At 35.0% G+C, this 15,772-nt stretch overlaps 1 protein-coding gene across 5 annotated transcripts in view; it reads right to left on the bottom strand.

Moving 5' to 3' along the window:
* Positions 1 to 15,772, bottom strand: part of ZDHHC14 (zinc finger DHHC-type palmitoyltransferase 14) — a 321,515-nt gene that overhangs the window by 186,146 nt on the left and 119,597 nt on the right. The gene's annotated exons all lie outside the window — the stretch shown is intronic.

Below are 15,772 nucleotides of genomic sequence, written 5' to 3' on the forward strand. Positions count from 1 at the left end.
GATCTAGGCTTTAGAATATGATGGAGAAAGTATCAAAAATAAGGATTAAATTTAAGTGTTTTGTTGTGTCTTTTTTTTTTAAGAGAGTCAGTTGTTAAACATTTACCAGCATCCTCTATAAGCAGCTCAGTTCTTACAGGCTGATGAGATCCTGACCATTATAATAAGGAATGGAAAAAAGGAATCAAGGTCACCTTCAGAGAAGAAGTGGAAGGACCAGACCTTGCCAACCATTCCAGATGTCTCTTTTGTTTGTTTGTTTTCAAAAGCAAGCCCTACAGGAATCTTCCAGACAGATGAGTCTCATACAAAGATCCCTTATCATGAGGTCCTACATAGCTTTATGAGTTTTTAGTAAATGTTCAAATGAGGAGAAGAGATTTTTCAGGAGACTCACAATTGCTTTTGGCTGTTTCTGTAATATTTTTTGCTTCTTACCGCTGCTAGTTGGTTAATCCGTACCACTATCTTGGTTGTTAACACCATATCAATTCCTTCTACCCCTCCAACAACTAGCCTATTCCCACACTTTGAAACTATTTCTTTCCATCTAGTCTTTATGTTAAACTTCTAGTGACTGAAAATGTTCACTTCCTATAAGAGATTCAATCTTGCCACCTTCATCCAACAAGAAGAAGAAAGGAAAGGCACATACAGGGAGGTACTGAGAAAACAAGTTTTTTTTCTTTGAAATGTTGGTTACTCATGAGCACAGAATAGAGGTGCGAAGGGAATTGAAGGTACTAAGCATACATCTTGAAAACCCAAACACAGCTGGTGAATCTAATTTTAGGTCTACCAACCTTGACACTGCTACAGAATGTAGACAGATTTCCTAAAAAACTCATGCAATTATACATGTCACAGGGCTGACATAGAGAAACAGGCATCTTTATCACGTTATTCTGATGTTCCAAAAGAGAAACATTTTGAGTACATGAAGTCTCTGGCTTGTGAATTCTTGACTTACGAATGACCCATACATAAAAATAGACTGTGGACAGCACAACAATCCTGCCTTTGAAGGACCACCCAGGATGGTACAGTGGGGAGTGTCCTGGATTTGGACACTCTCAGAGCACTTGGGTTCAAATATCACCAACCACTCAGGCAAAGTCAGAGAAATGGGAGATGGAATGATATACAAGGAACAGGTAAGAGGCCAAGAGATACAGATAACCCCTTGTTAAGAACCCCATTCCATTCTGATAACATACCATAGAAACACAGCTGATGGATTTTTGCAGAATGCTAGTGCAAATGGCAGATCAGCACATAAAACTTCTGAGAACTGAAATAATCATTAGCATTATGATCTAGGGCCCCATCATACTACCTTTGGTACTTATTGTATTGCTGCATAAACAGCTGGTCTTCTATACTTTCTTTCCCAGTCTCTTATTTGTCTGCTTATGGGTCACAGGAGACAAGAGAAGTGACATCAGGCACCAATCATTTCTGACATCCGTCAACAATAGAATGTCAGCCAAATGAAAGTCCTGCTGGCTGCCTTCTATTAATGTTCAATTTGTTTCTTTGACTTCTATGTTTTATAAATTAAATTTAATGGAAAAAATTATGTTCTCATTCACTGAAGTGAAATTTTAAGAAATGTAACAATACAGCTACATACAAACACATATTCTTCAAGGATTTATTAAATACATCTGATCAATTTTTCTTCAGCAATGGCTCCCACATTCACCGTTTCTTTTCTGTTTCCAGAGGCAACATCCTAGTCTAAACAATCAACCAAAAGTATTTTTTGAGTAACTCCCACAAAGAAAACTCTATGCAAAAAGCTATGGGGAAAACCAAGAATTAAAAGATGGACAGGTTTGTCCTTTACATAAGACTTGTATAGATGAACAGTGAAATAATAGTTTAAAGTAGGATATGGTTGAATGCTAAATAAATGGTACATATTATAAATGCTATTGAAGTTCAGAAGAGAAAGATTACTGTGATATGATATGGTGGGGGAGAGCTTCATGAAGCAGAAAGGACCCAAAATGAACTTAAATTTGAATGTTAATGGAGAGGATGAAGTGGTGTGGAAGGAAGAGAGGGAGGAAAGAAGGAAAGAAAGAAGGAAGAAAGGAAGGAAGGAAGGAAGGAAGGAACGAAGGAAGGAAGGAAGGAAGGAAGCAAGGAAGCAAGGAAAGAAGGAAGAAAAAGAATAGGGGAGAGTGGGAGGGGAGGGAAGGGAGAGAGGGAAGAGGGGAAGAATAGAGGAGGGGGGAAAGGAAAAGGAAGGGGTGAGTGGAAAAGGAATGGGGGGAGGCATGGAGGGAAGAAAGAAAAAGAGAAGAGGTGGGAGAAGGGAGAAGAAAGAAAAAAATATTAATGAAACATTTTAAGCACAGAAGAAAACAAGGAAATTCAGAGAAAGACAGACAAGAATAACTTTAGAATGAACTATTGAATTTGTTACATACTTTTAAAACAATCTGTATTGTAATAGAGATTTGTAACTTCACATGCAATCTATGTTTTTCTTTATGTATATAAAATATTCATTTTTGTTGATGTTTGTCAAGTTTATAATAACAAAAAAGTAAAATTGAGTCTTGGAAAAAAAAATCATTGATCTGTCTTCCTGGAAACTTTGATCACTGGTTTTTATGCCCTCCAGATCACCACAAAAATGTTTATTTTTCTTCTAGATCATGTCCTTCAAATAATAGTTGATGACTGTTATTATTCCTCCCCTAAATTCTCTTTCCTATGGTCTAAATACCCCTAATTTCTTGAACTCTTCTCATATGAAAATTTTCTAAATCCTCAACATTCTACTTGTTTTCTTGTGAATGAATTCCAGTTGAGCAACATACTCTTTGAAATGAAATAGCCAGAACTAAATACAATGATTAAGATGTGCTCTAATAGTCACTATATTTCACTTCATACAAACTGAAATTTCATGAACTGTTTTAGAATTCATATCATATTATTTATATATTAACCATGTGACCAATTAAAACTTATAGGTCTTTTTTCACATGAGTTATTGCCAAGACACAAAATAATGTTGATAATAATGACGGGTAACATTTATTTATACAGCCCTTTAAGGGCTACAAAATGTTTTTGTAAGTGTTATCTTGTTTGATCTCCACAGCAACTCTATTGGTGAATACTATAAGCTCTATTTCACAAATGGGGAAATTATGGCTGAGTGGCTTGCCCAGAATTACACAGCTAGTAAGCTGTGGAAGCAGAATGCTAACTCAGGACTTCTGACTTCCAAATCCAGCACTCCATCTTCTTTACCATCTCTTAAGAGACCTGAAGCAATTTCTTTCCTTTTTGCTAAAATAACACAAATGTGAGCTCTTTCTAATCTCTATAAAATCCTTATGAGACTACTCCAAGATTTACTGAGAGTATCATTAATAAAACTATAAGAGAACAAACAGGCTTTCAGTGACGATTTTCTCTTGTAGATCATATTCTCTTCCAGAATACAAGATCCTGTTATCTTTATTATGTATTTTTATTATTTTTAAAATTCATTTGACTTGACAGAGAAAAGCACAGCCCCAAAGCTTTCTTCCAAATAGGCCAACTGTCCCTTGCATATATAAAGATAATACAAGAATCCTTGTTAGATAAGATTACAGAGACTTTTTTTTTCAGTGACTCTCCAACTGTAAATATCAAACAAGGCATAAAATAGTGAAACCTATCCAAGACTTTCACTACTGTTATGGATATTGTCCAAATGGAAGAGAGTCCAAATGGAAAAAAAGAATCCCTATCGATCTTAAGGATATCTACATGGACCTGTTAGTGGATGTCATTTTGCTGAATAATAGACTGTTTTCCACATATTTCAAGGTATCTTCGATGAAATCCACAATCACTCAAGAGAGATCAGCCTGGCCATTCCCAAGGGAAAAGTCAAATGATAAAAGAATGTCTACCTAACACTTGCAGCTGCATGAGCTATGCATGTGGTTAGGGTATCCATTATGTCTCTCTTCTCCTCACTTACGCCCTCTTCTGTGTTCATACTATTTTCTCCCTTCTGTCACAAATGATCTCCTCCTTCTATCCATGAATATCCAATACTTTTTTTTTAAAATACGTTTCAAGATACTTTCTTTAATATTATCTTTCACTAAATACTCTCTAACATGTGTTTGATTATCTGTTGCTCCTATAATTGTCTTTTGTGCTTTAATGAATATTCTCAACTTGAAACTAATTGATATTTATATATATATATATATATATATATATATATATATTATATATATAAAATGAGAGTCACCCTCACTATATTTCTTCAAGAAAAGACTATGTCAGGTATGAATTAGACCAGATCACCTTTGAGGTTTGTTCAGTTCTAAGATTCTGAAAATCATAACTTTTATAACTGGAACTTCATTTATCATGTTAGTCAACACTCTCGTAGTCTTTCCTGCTAGACTATTTATTAGCTCCTCAAGAGCAGGGATTCTGTATTCTGGGTTTTTTTTAAATTTCTGCTTTCAATATATCATCATCAATCACAATCAATCCTGAATATCCCTCTTCATACTCATCCTCACCATCATCATCACCATCATAATTATAACAAGTTTTTAAAAAATGTTTTATATCCATTATATCTATATTTAACATAAGACGCTCAGTAAATATTTGCTAAGTGAATCTATTTGTATGTGTTTCTACTAGAGCAATTATCTAATTATTTATTCTCATTTAAATAAACTTTTAAAATATCATCATAGAATTATGAATAAAGATGATTGGGGCATAACATATAGTCAACAAAATTAATAGTTTTCATGTTAATTTATTTGGAGGGTATATACATACTGCCTAAACAATTAAACACTGGCCAAAGTTTTGGGCAACTCTTGGGAGAAAGTTGAGGTTAGAAAGGAACTATGGTGGGGAGCTCATAGAGATGAGTTCTAAATTTCATCAATATAGAGATTTTGGATTTTTTAATAGAGAATCTGGAAGTAGGTTCTGACATGATACAACATGATAAAGAATAACATAGCTTTTATGTGTTTGGAATCTTGTGAGATTAGCTCTCATTACTTTGTAGTTATCCTGTCATACCTCATTCTTTAGCTGTATTTCCAATGTTACCTTCTTTCCCTCTATTCCAAGATACAATGTGAGCTACTCCATTAAATGTAAGCTTCTGGGAAAGTTAGGCTGCTGGATGATAATGGAATAGAATATAGGGCTTGGAGTCAAGAAGACTCATCTTCCTGAGTTTGAATCCAGCCTCTCAATCTTTTAGTAGCTGTGTGATTTGGGGCAGTCACTTGATCCTATTTGCCTCAGTTTCATTCAAATGTGACTTCAAATGACCCTGGGCAAGTCACTTAATACCAGTGCCTCGCATAAACAAACATAAATATGCCCCTTATGAGAGAAACAAAGGGGATGATGGATGTGATTTTCTATCTTGAAAGGTAGAATACCATTTTTTGTGATGTGTGACATATAGTAATAAAACACAGAAAAGCATCGCATTATTCCATTTTAATTGATTTTCATGTTAATAGTTCTATCTTGAGCAACCAAAATAGAGAAACCTACTTTATGAAAATGAAATCAGTGATGTCATTGCTGAATGAATCACAGACAAAGCTGTATATTGTAAGTTTATATATCTACATCTATCTATGTATCTATGTATCTATCTATCTAAAGTTCAACTGGTAGGAAATTAATTCCTCCTCCACTTTTATTTTCTTGTCTGCATCCTTGAAGTTACTTAGTCATACTCAATTAGTAGTAAAAGCTTAACATTTTATTTTCTTCCTCTTGAAAAAGGCAGCATAGTATTAGATAAAGGGCCAACCTTTGGGTCCCTAAAGCCATATAGAAGCAATGTTTGACCCAATTCTTCTGTATGACAATGAACAAATCACTGAATTTCTCAGCATCTCCCAAACAAGAAGGTGCCAAATTCAGGCACATCTACATCAGGGAATGGAGTTTCCCCATTTATTTGAGATCATAGATCCAGAACAAAAGAATAGGAAGAGGGGTTAGTAAACATTTGGTGCTCACATCTGGCACTTAGATCCTTTTAGATTTATAATTTTATTTATTTAGATTTATAATGCTTCTTTTCAGTCTCCTTTGCTGGAACCCATATCATACACACTAACTATGAGTGCTCTTCAAAGCTTTACCCTGGGCACTTCTTTCTATAGGTTCTCTCTCTTATAATCTCATCAGCTCTCTTGAGTTCAGAAATCATCTCTATATAGATAGAACCTGAACTTGGAGTCAGAAAAACCTGATTTCAAATCCAGTTTTAGACTCTTTTTAGCTGTGTAATTGATTCTGGGTGAGTCATTTAGCCTCTACTGACTCAGTTTCTTCATCTGTAAAATTATGATAATAATAGCATCTATTTCCCAGGGTTGTTATGAGGATAAAATGAGATCATGTTCATAAAACAATTTGCAAACCTTGATGTACCAGTCATGATCTGGTTTGGGGTTTTCTTAGCAAAGGCACTGGAGTGGTTTGCTATTTCCTTTTTCAGCCTATTTTACAAATGAGGAACTGAGGCAAACAGGATTAAATAATTTGCCCAGGATCTTTAGTAAGTGTCTGAGGTCATTATTGAACTTAGGAAGAGTAGTTTTTCTGATTCTAAGCCCAGAGCTCTATACACTGCACCATCTATCTGCCCCTAAAATACCACATAAATACTAGCTCTTCTTCATTGCCATTATTATATGATTCACAGATCTACTCAGCCCTTACCTCTCTCCTGAATTCCAGGCTCATATCACCACTTGCCTATTGGATACTTCAAAACGGATGCCCCTTAGGTATCATGTTCAACTCATCATTTCCAAAATAGAATTCATTATTTCCTTGCAAACCCACCTAACGCTTAACTTCCATATGAATCATCTAGGACACCATCATCATTCTATGTCATTTTATGTCTAAATTTTATGAGTCTAAATTCCTTCCCTCTCATACCCCCCAAATAGTTACTAAAAATCTTGCCATTTTTACCTCTGAAATAGCTCTGATTTATTATTTTCTCACTGCCCACACAGCCACCACTTTGGTTCAGTTCCTCACCATCTCTCACCTAGACTGTTATAATGGATGCTTAACTGATTTACCTGCATTCCCCGCTCCCATAATGATTCATCTTCCACACAGCTTCCAGGGTAATTTTTCTAAATCGAAGGTATGATATATTACCCATCCCACTCAGTAAAGTTCCCTAACTTCCTATTATGTGTAGGATCAAATATTAACTCTTCTGATTGGCATTTAAACTTCTTTATAAACTTCACAGTCCCTTCTTTTGTTTCTAGTCTTCTTATACATTGCTTCCCCACAAGCATGCTCTAGTCCTGATACTGGCTTATTTCTTGTTTCTCACATCCTATGTTCCATCTCCCTACTCTATGCCTTTGGAATAGCTAAATCCTATGTCTGAAATGCTGTCCCTACTCACATTACCTCTAAAGAATCTGCTTTTTTCATGACTCAGCTTAAGGGCTACCTTCTTCTGTAAGTCTTTCCCAACCTCCCCAACTTCTGATGCCTTCCCTTTTAAGGTTACTTTGAATTTACATCAAACATATGTGTGTATACACGTTGTCTCCTCCATTGGAAAGTCAGTCAACAAACATTTTATTACATGTAAACTCCTTGAAGTCCAGAACATTTTTTATTAACACACAGTAAGAGTTTAATAAATACTTGTAGATTTTATTAACTCATGATAAGGAATTTAATAAAGTTTTGTCAATGTATAGATTCAGGAATGTTTGTAATACCATTTCAAAAGACCTGGATTCAGAATAATTTTGTACTCAAATTATTCTAATTTAAGATGAATTTCCAAACAGTTAAAGCACCTTCTGAATGACCTAGCTTTTCTCAGACCATGAGGGACAGAGGTAGGAAGGAAAGGTGTATCCTAGATTGAAAGTGAGATCTGTGTCTATCTTTATCCCTCTGGTACTTTGCACATGGTAGGCACAATAAGTATTATTAGAATGAATTATTTTGTTGATTTGAGGAAGATTCCAGTGGGACAGCCTTCACAGACAATATTCTGAAATAAAAAACAATTGACCTTGCTGGCTTCCAATATAAGAAGTGAAAAGTCTGTGACAGCAGGCAATTATTCCACTCTGGCTCTGGTTCAGTTGTAATTAGTGCAGTCTCGATTAACTAAAACTTGTCCCAAACGACTGAAATGCACAATCAGACCACTGATCTGTCTTAAACCAGAGAGAGATTAAAAAGAGAGAAGCTACTTAGGACAAGTCCAACATCAAAATTCAAAGGAAGAACCTAATCTAGAAATAGAGAATCAGAGAATCAGCTTTAATGTATGTTGGTTGCAAGAATAACCCATTAGTGTCGATATTTTCTGTGTGCAGAACAAGGCGATATAGCAGGGATAAGAATTATTTATGCTGATCTGGCTTTTCTATCCCCCAAAATGCTGTCACACCTTGGGTCTTATTAAGCATTAAATAATTGTGATGATTCTTTTAAAAACTGTCTTACTGGAAAGTGAAATCTAATTAGTTCACAGCATTTCATAATAACTTTCATCCTTCTTCTACTCTTGGGTCTTGACTCTGCATTCTAGAAAAAGTCTTAATAAAATTTCTAGTGTATGCTATTCCTTTGGAGCCAAAAGAAAAGATATTAAGGCAGGATACTGGAATCTATCACTTAGAATCAGACTATCGGAAAAGTTTTGATTTTTTTTTTTCTTTTTTGAATCCTTAGCATTTAGCACATAGAAAGCTTTTTCCTTCAGCTATATGGCACAATGGGTTGAGTTCTGGGTCTGAGATAGAATCTGGCTTTAGATACTTACTAGCTGGGTGACCCTGGACAAGTCATTTCACTCTATTTGCCTCAGTTTCTTCATTCATAAAATAAGTTGAAAAAGGAAATGGATCTTTGCCCAAAACCACTCCAGAATCTTTGTCCAAACCCCCCCAAAAGGAGTCATGAAAAGTTGGACACAACTGAAAATTACTAAAAAATATAAAACTTTAAGAAATACTTGCAGATTGATGGATTCACTTGTAAAGCATGTCTGTAACAACATTTGCCAAAGGATTAAGCTTTTTTGAAGGAACAATTACAAATCAATAACCTTCTGCTTCAGAGATAAGTGAAAGTTTCACAGCTAATTTAAATTCCAGCAAACCCAAGACTGATAACTAGGATGGAGTGACCGATACTTTGTCCCAAAAACTGAATTTAAACCATGGAAAATCTAGAAGGCAATACTTGATTTCTTTCAGACAGTACTTGCATTTTTTCAAATGCACAAAAACAATTAAACTTAAGAGTCTACTTAGGAAGAATAATTAGTTTACCTATCATCTACCAGATGGCATGCTGGGGTTAAACTCTTTCTCCATCATGTCCTGTTTCTCTCCTCCAAATCAATAAGGGAATCCTTTATGATTTTTGCTTTGAACGTATTCTTGTACTTATCTCAGGTGCCAAAATTTCAGAAAAATAATAATTTTCAGTTATCAGTACTGGTTCTCTAAACTAGACTAATTGTTATTTTCAACTCTCTTTTTAACAATAGCATAAGAATTAACTCATAACCAACACTGGGGTAAAGTGTCTTTAAAACACACAAGCACACACACACAGATACACACTTTAAAAACCTCTCATTCCAACCCCTCCATCTGAGGTTTGCAGATACAAACAAATAAGTGAAGTAGCTACACTGGATCCATAAGTAGTTAGCATTTTGCCAGACAAATTCAGGTCGATTCAGAAAGTATTTGCCAAGCACTGCTATGTATTTAGGATATCAAGCAGTACAAATTCACAAGATGGACTATAGCCATTGAAATAATGAGATTCTGATGTCAAAATCTTACTCCAGTGTGAAATGGAGGTGACTCCAAATTTTCTAGTAAATATTTGTTGATTGGAACACAAGCTCTGCCAGGTACTGCTAAGCTAGAAAGGTATTGAAGATGGACCTGGTAATGAGGATATATGTTTGTTATCCAAGGACCTGCCTAGCTAAATGTGAAGAGCTTATTATCTGGTTAGCCCTAGAGTGATAGATATTTTAATCATAGAGGTGTCTACAAACATCTATCAAGTCATAGAGGTACTGCAATCAATCGGTAAGAGTATTGAATTGGGTTCAGTCATAGTATTTTCTGGGCAAAGCTATTGTAGCGATTTGCCATTTCCTGAAGAATGGCAAGGCAAATGGATTAAGCAACTTGTCTAAGTAGTAAATGTCTGAGGCCAGATTTGAACTCATAAAGATGAGTCTTCCTGATTCCAAGCCCGGTGTTCTATCCATTGTGTCAGAAGGAGTCTACATCAGCCAAATCACAAATTATTGAAATGTTAGAATACTACTTACTGAATGCCTCAACAGTGAATAAAAGTGGTATAGAATCTTTTGTTTATCTACTTTCAAACAACAGGCTTCTTCTATAATGCCAATAAATGGAACACAAATCTTATTTTCTTGAAAATGGTCTAGAAAAAAAGATGAATGAAGGCTTTAAAAATATCCCTCTCTAGTTTTCTTGTTTTTAAAAGGAAGAAAAGTGACAGATTTAAAATGTAGATTCTAAATGATAATTCATTTGAATGTTTATAAATTGCAGTCATTGGGAGGTTCCAATTTCAATACAAGAGACAGTATCAATGAGAAAAAAACACTTTAAAAAAATTTATCTCTTCATGGCTTAATTCAAGCTCAGTCAAGCTATAACACAACAATAATGACAACAAAAATTTCCATATAAATAAACAAAAATTTTTAAGCAAGAAGAAAATGGAAATAAAGGTTAACAAAGAATGTCACATTGTAACCATATTTGTGCTTTAAGTTCATATGAGAATACTTCAATTAAAAAAAAAGTTCCCTCCCTGGTATTTTGCAAGGAAGTGAAGATTAAAATGAATAAATAAAATGTTAAATAAGGCAGTGAAAATAAGGCAATGAAATAGTAAAAGTGAATCTTGTCTTCCATATATCCATAATGCTCATCCCAACATCTCTCCCTACTGAACACTTTATCTATTTGTCCTAGTTCAGCAATAATTTCCAGCAAGCCCTGCCCTGACTGAATCCATTACTTAGCTGTGACTTCTCTATACTTTAAACCAGAAGCTCAACTTTTGGGAAAGTCAAGAACTCTTTTGGCAATTTGGTGATACCCACAGGTGACTCAGAATAATGTTTTGGAATGCATAAAATAAAATACATAAAATCACAAAGGAGATCAATTATACAAGAATGTCGTTATCAAAATATTTTTTAAAACAAGTTGATGGACCCCAAGTTAAAAAAACCTCTGCTAAAACTATCAAAACAATTAAACACTCATATCCTGATCTCTAATGTAGGTATTTCTGCACATTTACTTTCTTCTGTAAATTCCTTGAAGTTTTAGGCAAACAATGCCTCACTCATTTCTCTATTTCCCTCATCGCCAGTGCTTTAAATGAAATAGGGAATTAATAAACGTGGGTTCAATTGAGCTGAATCTCTCTGCCCCTATATTGTAGTCTCCAAGATAGAAACATGTAGAAGAATTTCCAGCTTTCATTTTGAGGATGAAATCAACCCAAATTACTCTACCAGGCTTTCTGCCACATCACAAAATTAACTAAATCATCCCAACTCCTTCAGCCTGATTACCCATAATTCCAAAACAAAAACTAAAAGAGGAGGGATTTCTTGGCATATTTCTTTTCTAATATGATTTTATCCAAGAGCCTAATTGCCAAAGTGAGTCCATTCCAGTTTACTACACATTAAGCTGCCATTTACTACAGAAATAAGATTTGGTTTTTTTTTTAAGCTATCAAATCATGCAAAAACACCTGAAGGAGTTCCAAAAGAAAGAATCTTGTTCCTTCAATGTAATGGGAACACATTGTACATTCCCAACTCCTATTCATTATCTCCCCACTACCTCTCAGGGAAGGGAGAAAGTGGTTCAGGAGAGGAGGGGGAAAAGAGACTAAGTCCCATTCTTGGCTCAGTCACAGTCCAATTCCCGCTATCACTTTCTTTATGAATCAAACAACACTGACAGTTCCTAGATGGATGCTGCCTACATCAGTCACAATTGATTGTAAAGCTGTTTTAAATAAGTGCATGATGGTAAAGTGCTACATCTCATGAAACATCAACCTTACTATCATGAACTTGCTTTCATTGTGGTGGGGGATGGGAGAGGCAGGGAAGGAGATCTCCAATTTAATTGCCTATAAAGAAGTATTTCATTGATTCTGAAATTTATGGAAAACTATCTGACATCTCCAAGGTCATTTCTCTTTAATGAACATGAACCTTCTCCTACTCTTTGAATAAATAATATATTATCATTCACTTCCAGCCAGATATCATAGATTAAAATAATATGTAAAAAAGCATAACAAAAGCCTGCAAAATGTAAGCCTGCCCCAAAATGCTTACAGAGCAGCAGTTTGAAGAAAAACAATATTCCTTTTTTTTTTTTTTTAATCGTGAGTCTAATTCCATTATGTGGTCTCTCAAGGAACTGTTCATTGTGAACGTCTGAATATCAAAATATCTAATGTTCAAGAAAAAACAATATTCCTAAAAAAATTATGAAAGAAAGCTCAGAATGGCAGGGTTTATATTGTTTCTGAGTAATAACACATTGGATTTCAATACACTTGACATGCACTATAAGGGAATCACATTAAACATGTTACTTTAATAGAAAAATATTAAGAATTCAATCAGCATTATCATGACCCCCTGGTTAAGGTCTTTCATATTGACATTATTAATACTTTCCTGAATTGTTGAGGGTTCTTGGTTTGTTTTTCAAAAAGATCATTTGGTATTTTCCCTAGGGCTCAAGGGGGAGAAGTTTTCATGTAGAGAGAAAGATTCAGCATGATAGTGTAAGAGCCCAGAGGACTACAAAGACAATGCTGGACAGTTCAAATAGAAGGTAGATTTTCTTTTCTTTTCTTTTCTTTTTTAATAAAACTTTTTATTTTCAAAAATAATCCAATGCACAAATAATTTGACAACAATGACCATAGCTTTGTATTTTAGATTTTCTCCTTCTTCCTCCCACTCCCTCCCCTAGCTGGCAAGCAATTCAATATATGTTAAACATGTTAAAATATATATTAAATCCAATATGTTTAAACATATGTATACAATTCTCTTGCTGCACAAAAGAAATCAGATAAAAAAAAGAAAGTAAATGAGTAAAAAAAAAAACAACAAAATGCAAGAGAACAACAACAAAAAGAGTGAGAATGTTCTCTTGGATCCACATTCAGTTCCTACAATCATCGCTCTGTGTGTAGATGGTTCTCTCCATCACAAGATCATTGGAAATGGCATCAATCATCTCAATGATGGAAAGAGTCATGTTCATCAAAACTGACTGTCATATAATATTGATATTGTCGTGTACAATGATCTCCTGGTTCTGCTCATTTCACTTAGTATCAGTTCATGTAAATCTCTCTAGGCTTGTCTAAAATCATCCTGATCATTTCTTATAGAACAATAATATTCCATAACATTCATATACTATAACATATTCAGCCATTCTCCCACTGATGGGCATCCACTCAGTTTCCAGTTTCTTGCCACTACAAAAAGGGCTGCCACAAATATTTTTGCACATGTGGGTTCCTTTCCTTCCATTAATATCTCTTTGGGTTATGAGGCCAATAGAAACACTGCTGGGTCAAAGGGCATGCACTATCTAATAACTTTTTGAACATAGTTCCAAATTGCTCTCCAGAATGGCTGGATACATTCACAACTCTACTAACAATGTATCAGTGTCCCAGTTTTCCCACATCCCCTCCAACATTTGTCCTTGTCTTTTCCTGTCATCTTAGCCAATCTGAGACATGTGCAGTGGTATCTCAGAGTTGTCTTAATTTGCATTTCTCTGATCAATAGTGATTTAGAGGAAGAAGGCAGATTTTCTCAGTGGACCAACAGAACATGCTGTTGTTTAAGCCAGAAGCTCAACTTTTGGGAAAGTCAAGAACTCTTTTGGCAATTTGGTGATACCCACAGGCGACTCAGAATAATGTTTTGGAATGCATAAAATAAAATACATAAAATCTTGAGCAGGAGCACTCATAAGCTAATTTTTTTTGTCATATTATCTAGAGAATCTCTCTCTCCAGTTCCCCAAATGTGATAAAAATCACTCAATCCTTGATAGTGTTTCAAAGCATATGAATGAGAGCAGGAATCAAAAGAACTACTAAAGGAAGTTAATGTTTTCATTTTATATGGAATTCCATCAAGTCAGCCAGTTAATGAATATTTATTAAATGATTACTTTGTGCCAGGTACTGTACTAAGCCCTGGGGGGGGGGGGGTAGAAGAAAGACCAAAATGACAGTCCTTTGTACCCACACACATTTTCATAGCAGATCATGGGGAAAATCTGCACTGTTTCCAATTTACATCAAATTAGTACGCATTTATTGATGACTAACTATAGAAAATGTCCTGATCAATCAAGAGTTAAGTAATGTTGTAATTAACAGTCAGATCCAAAAGTTAGATATTATGATCAAAAGCATTTCCAGTAAGATATGGCATACTTCTCTAACCAAAGTCCTTTTGTCAGAAGAATGCTTTCCTAGGGTTACTTGAAAAATACTTATGTTATACCCCAAATTACAATTCACATTCTACAGGAAAGACATTTTACAATAAAGATCAAAATTCAATTCTAGGGGCAGCCAAATGGCACAGTGGATAGAGCATTGACCCTAAAGTCAGGAAGACCTAAGTTCAAATCCTGCCTCAGACATATAATATTTCCTAGTTCTGTGACCCTGGGCAAGTCACTTAACCCCAATTGCCTCAGAAAAAAAAATTCAATTCTATAGACTAGCCCCTAGTTTTAGTAACATATCATTGGTACCCAGGTTCCATATAATAAGATAAATCGTTTGTTTTAGTGAGTGAGAAGAACATTGGTCTTAGAAGCAGAAGATTTAGGATTGAATCTCACATTTTTTGCTCTGTGACCCTGAGCAGGTCATTTAACATTTCCATAGTCACAAAAGAGAGGTAATTATATTTCTACTATCTTGCTCAGGAACCCATTGAGGGGAAAGCACCATGGACAGGGCCATATAAAGGTTCTAACTACTGGACCAAATTTGTGATTTCTCTGGTAAAGGAAAGTCCTGTCAAAAAAACTCTGCCATTGTAGAATGGCAACTTAAGAGTCTTAAAAAGTTGCCAAGGCCATGGAGAACTTAAGGAAAAGCCACTTTCTGTCAGAGTCAGGACATAAACGAGTGTCTACTTGACTCCAAGGAAGATCTGCCTCTCTCCTATATACTCTTCCTCCTCTAATATATATATATTATTATTATTACTGTTGTTATAACACTACAAAAGGCATTCAGAAAAACAAGTTCCTAACTTATATTATGGCCAGATTTGACTATTTTCTCCTTGTAAGACACAGCAGACTTGTACAAGATTTACAAATGTGAACTATTTCAGTCATTTTCCTATAAACAATGTAATCAGATGAAAACAAATTTAATAGCACAATGAGAGTGTTGCCTTATCAAGAGATAAATGTAGATATAGCCAAGGATGTGCTGAAGTATGGTACTTCAAACAACTGCAGCTTCAAAATAAATAGCTGGGGAACACAACAATAGACAGACACAGTGGTGCTCAGCAAACAGTGAAGGCATGGGTGTGTTGGAATATAATGTCAGGAAACAAAAAGGCACAGAC

The sequence above is a fragment of the Sarcophilus harrisii genome, chromosome 4, assembly GCF_902635505.1.
Source record: "Sarcophilus harrisii chromosome 4, mSarHar1.11, whole genome shotgun sequence".
Taxonomy (NCBI): Eukaryota; Metazoa; Chordata; class Mammalia; order Dasyuromorphia; family Dasyuridae; genus Sarcophilus; species Sarcophilus harrisii.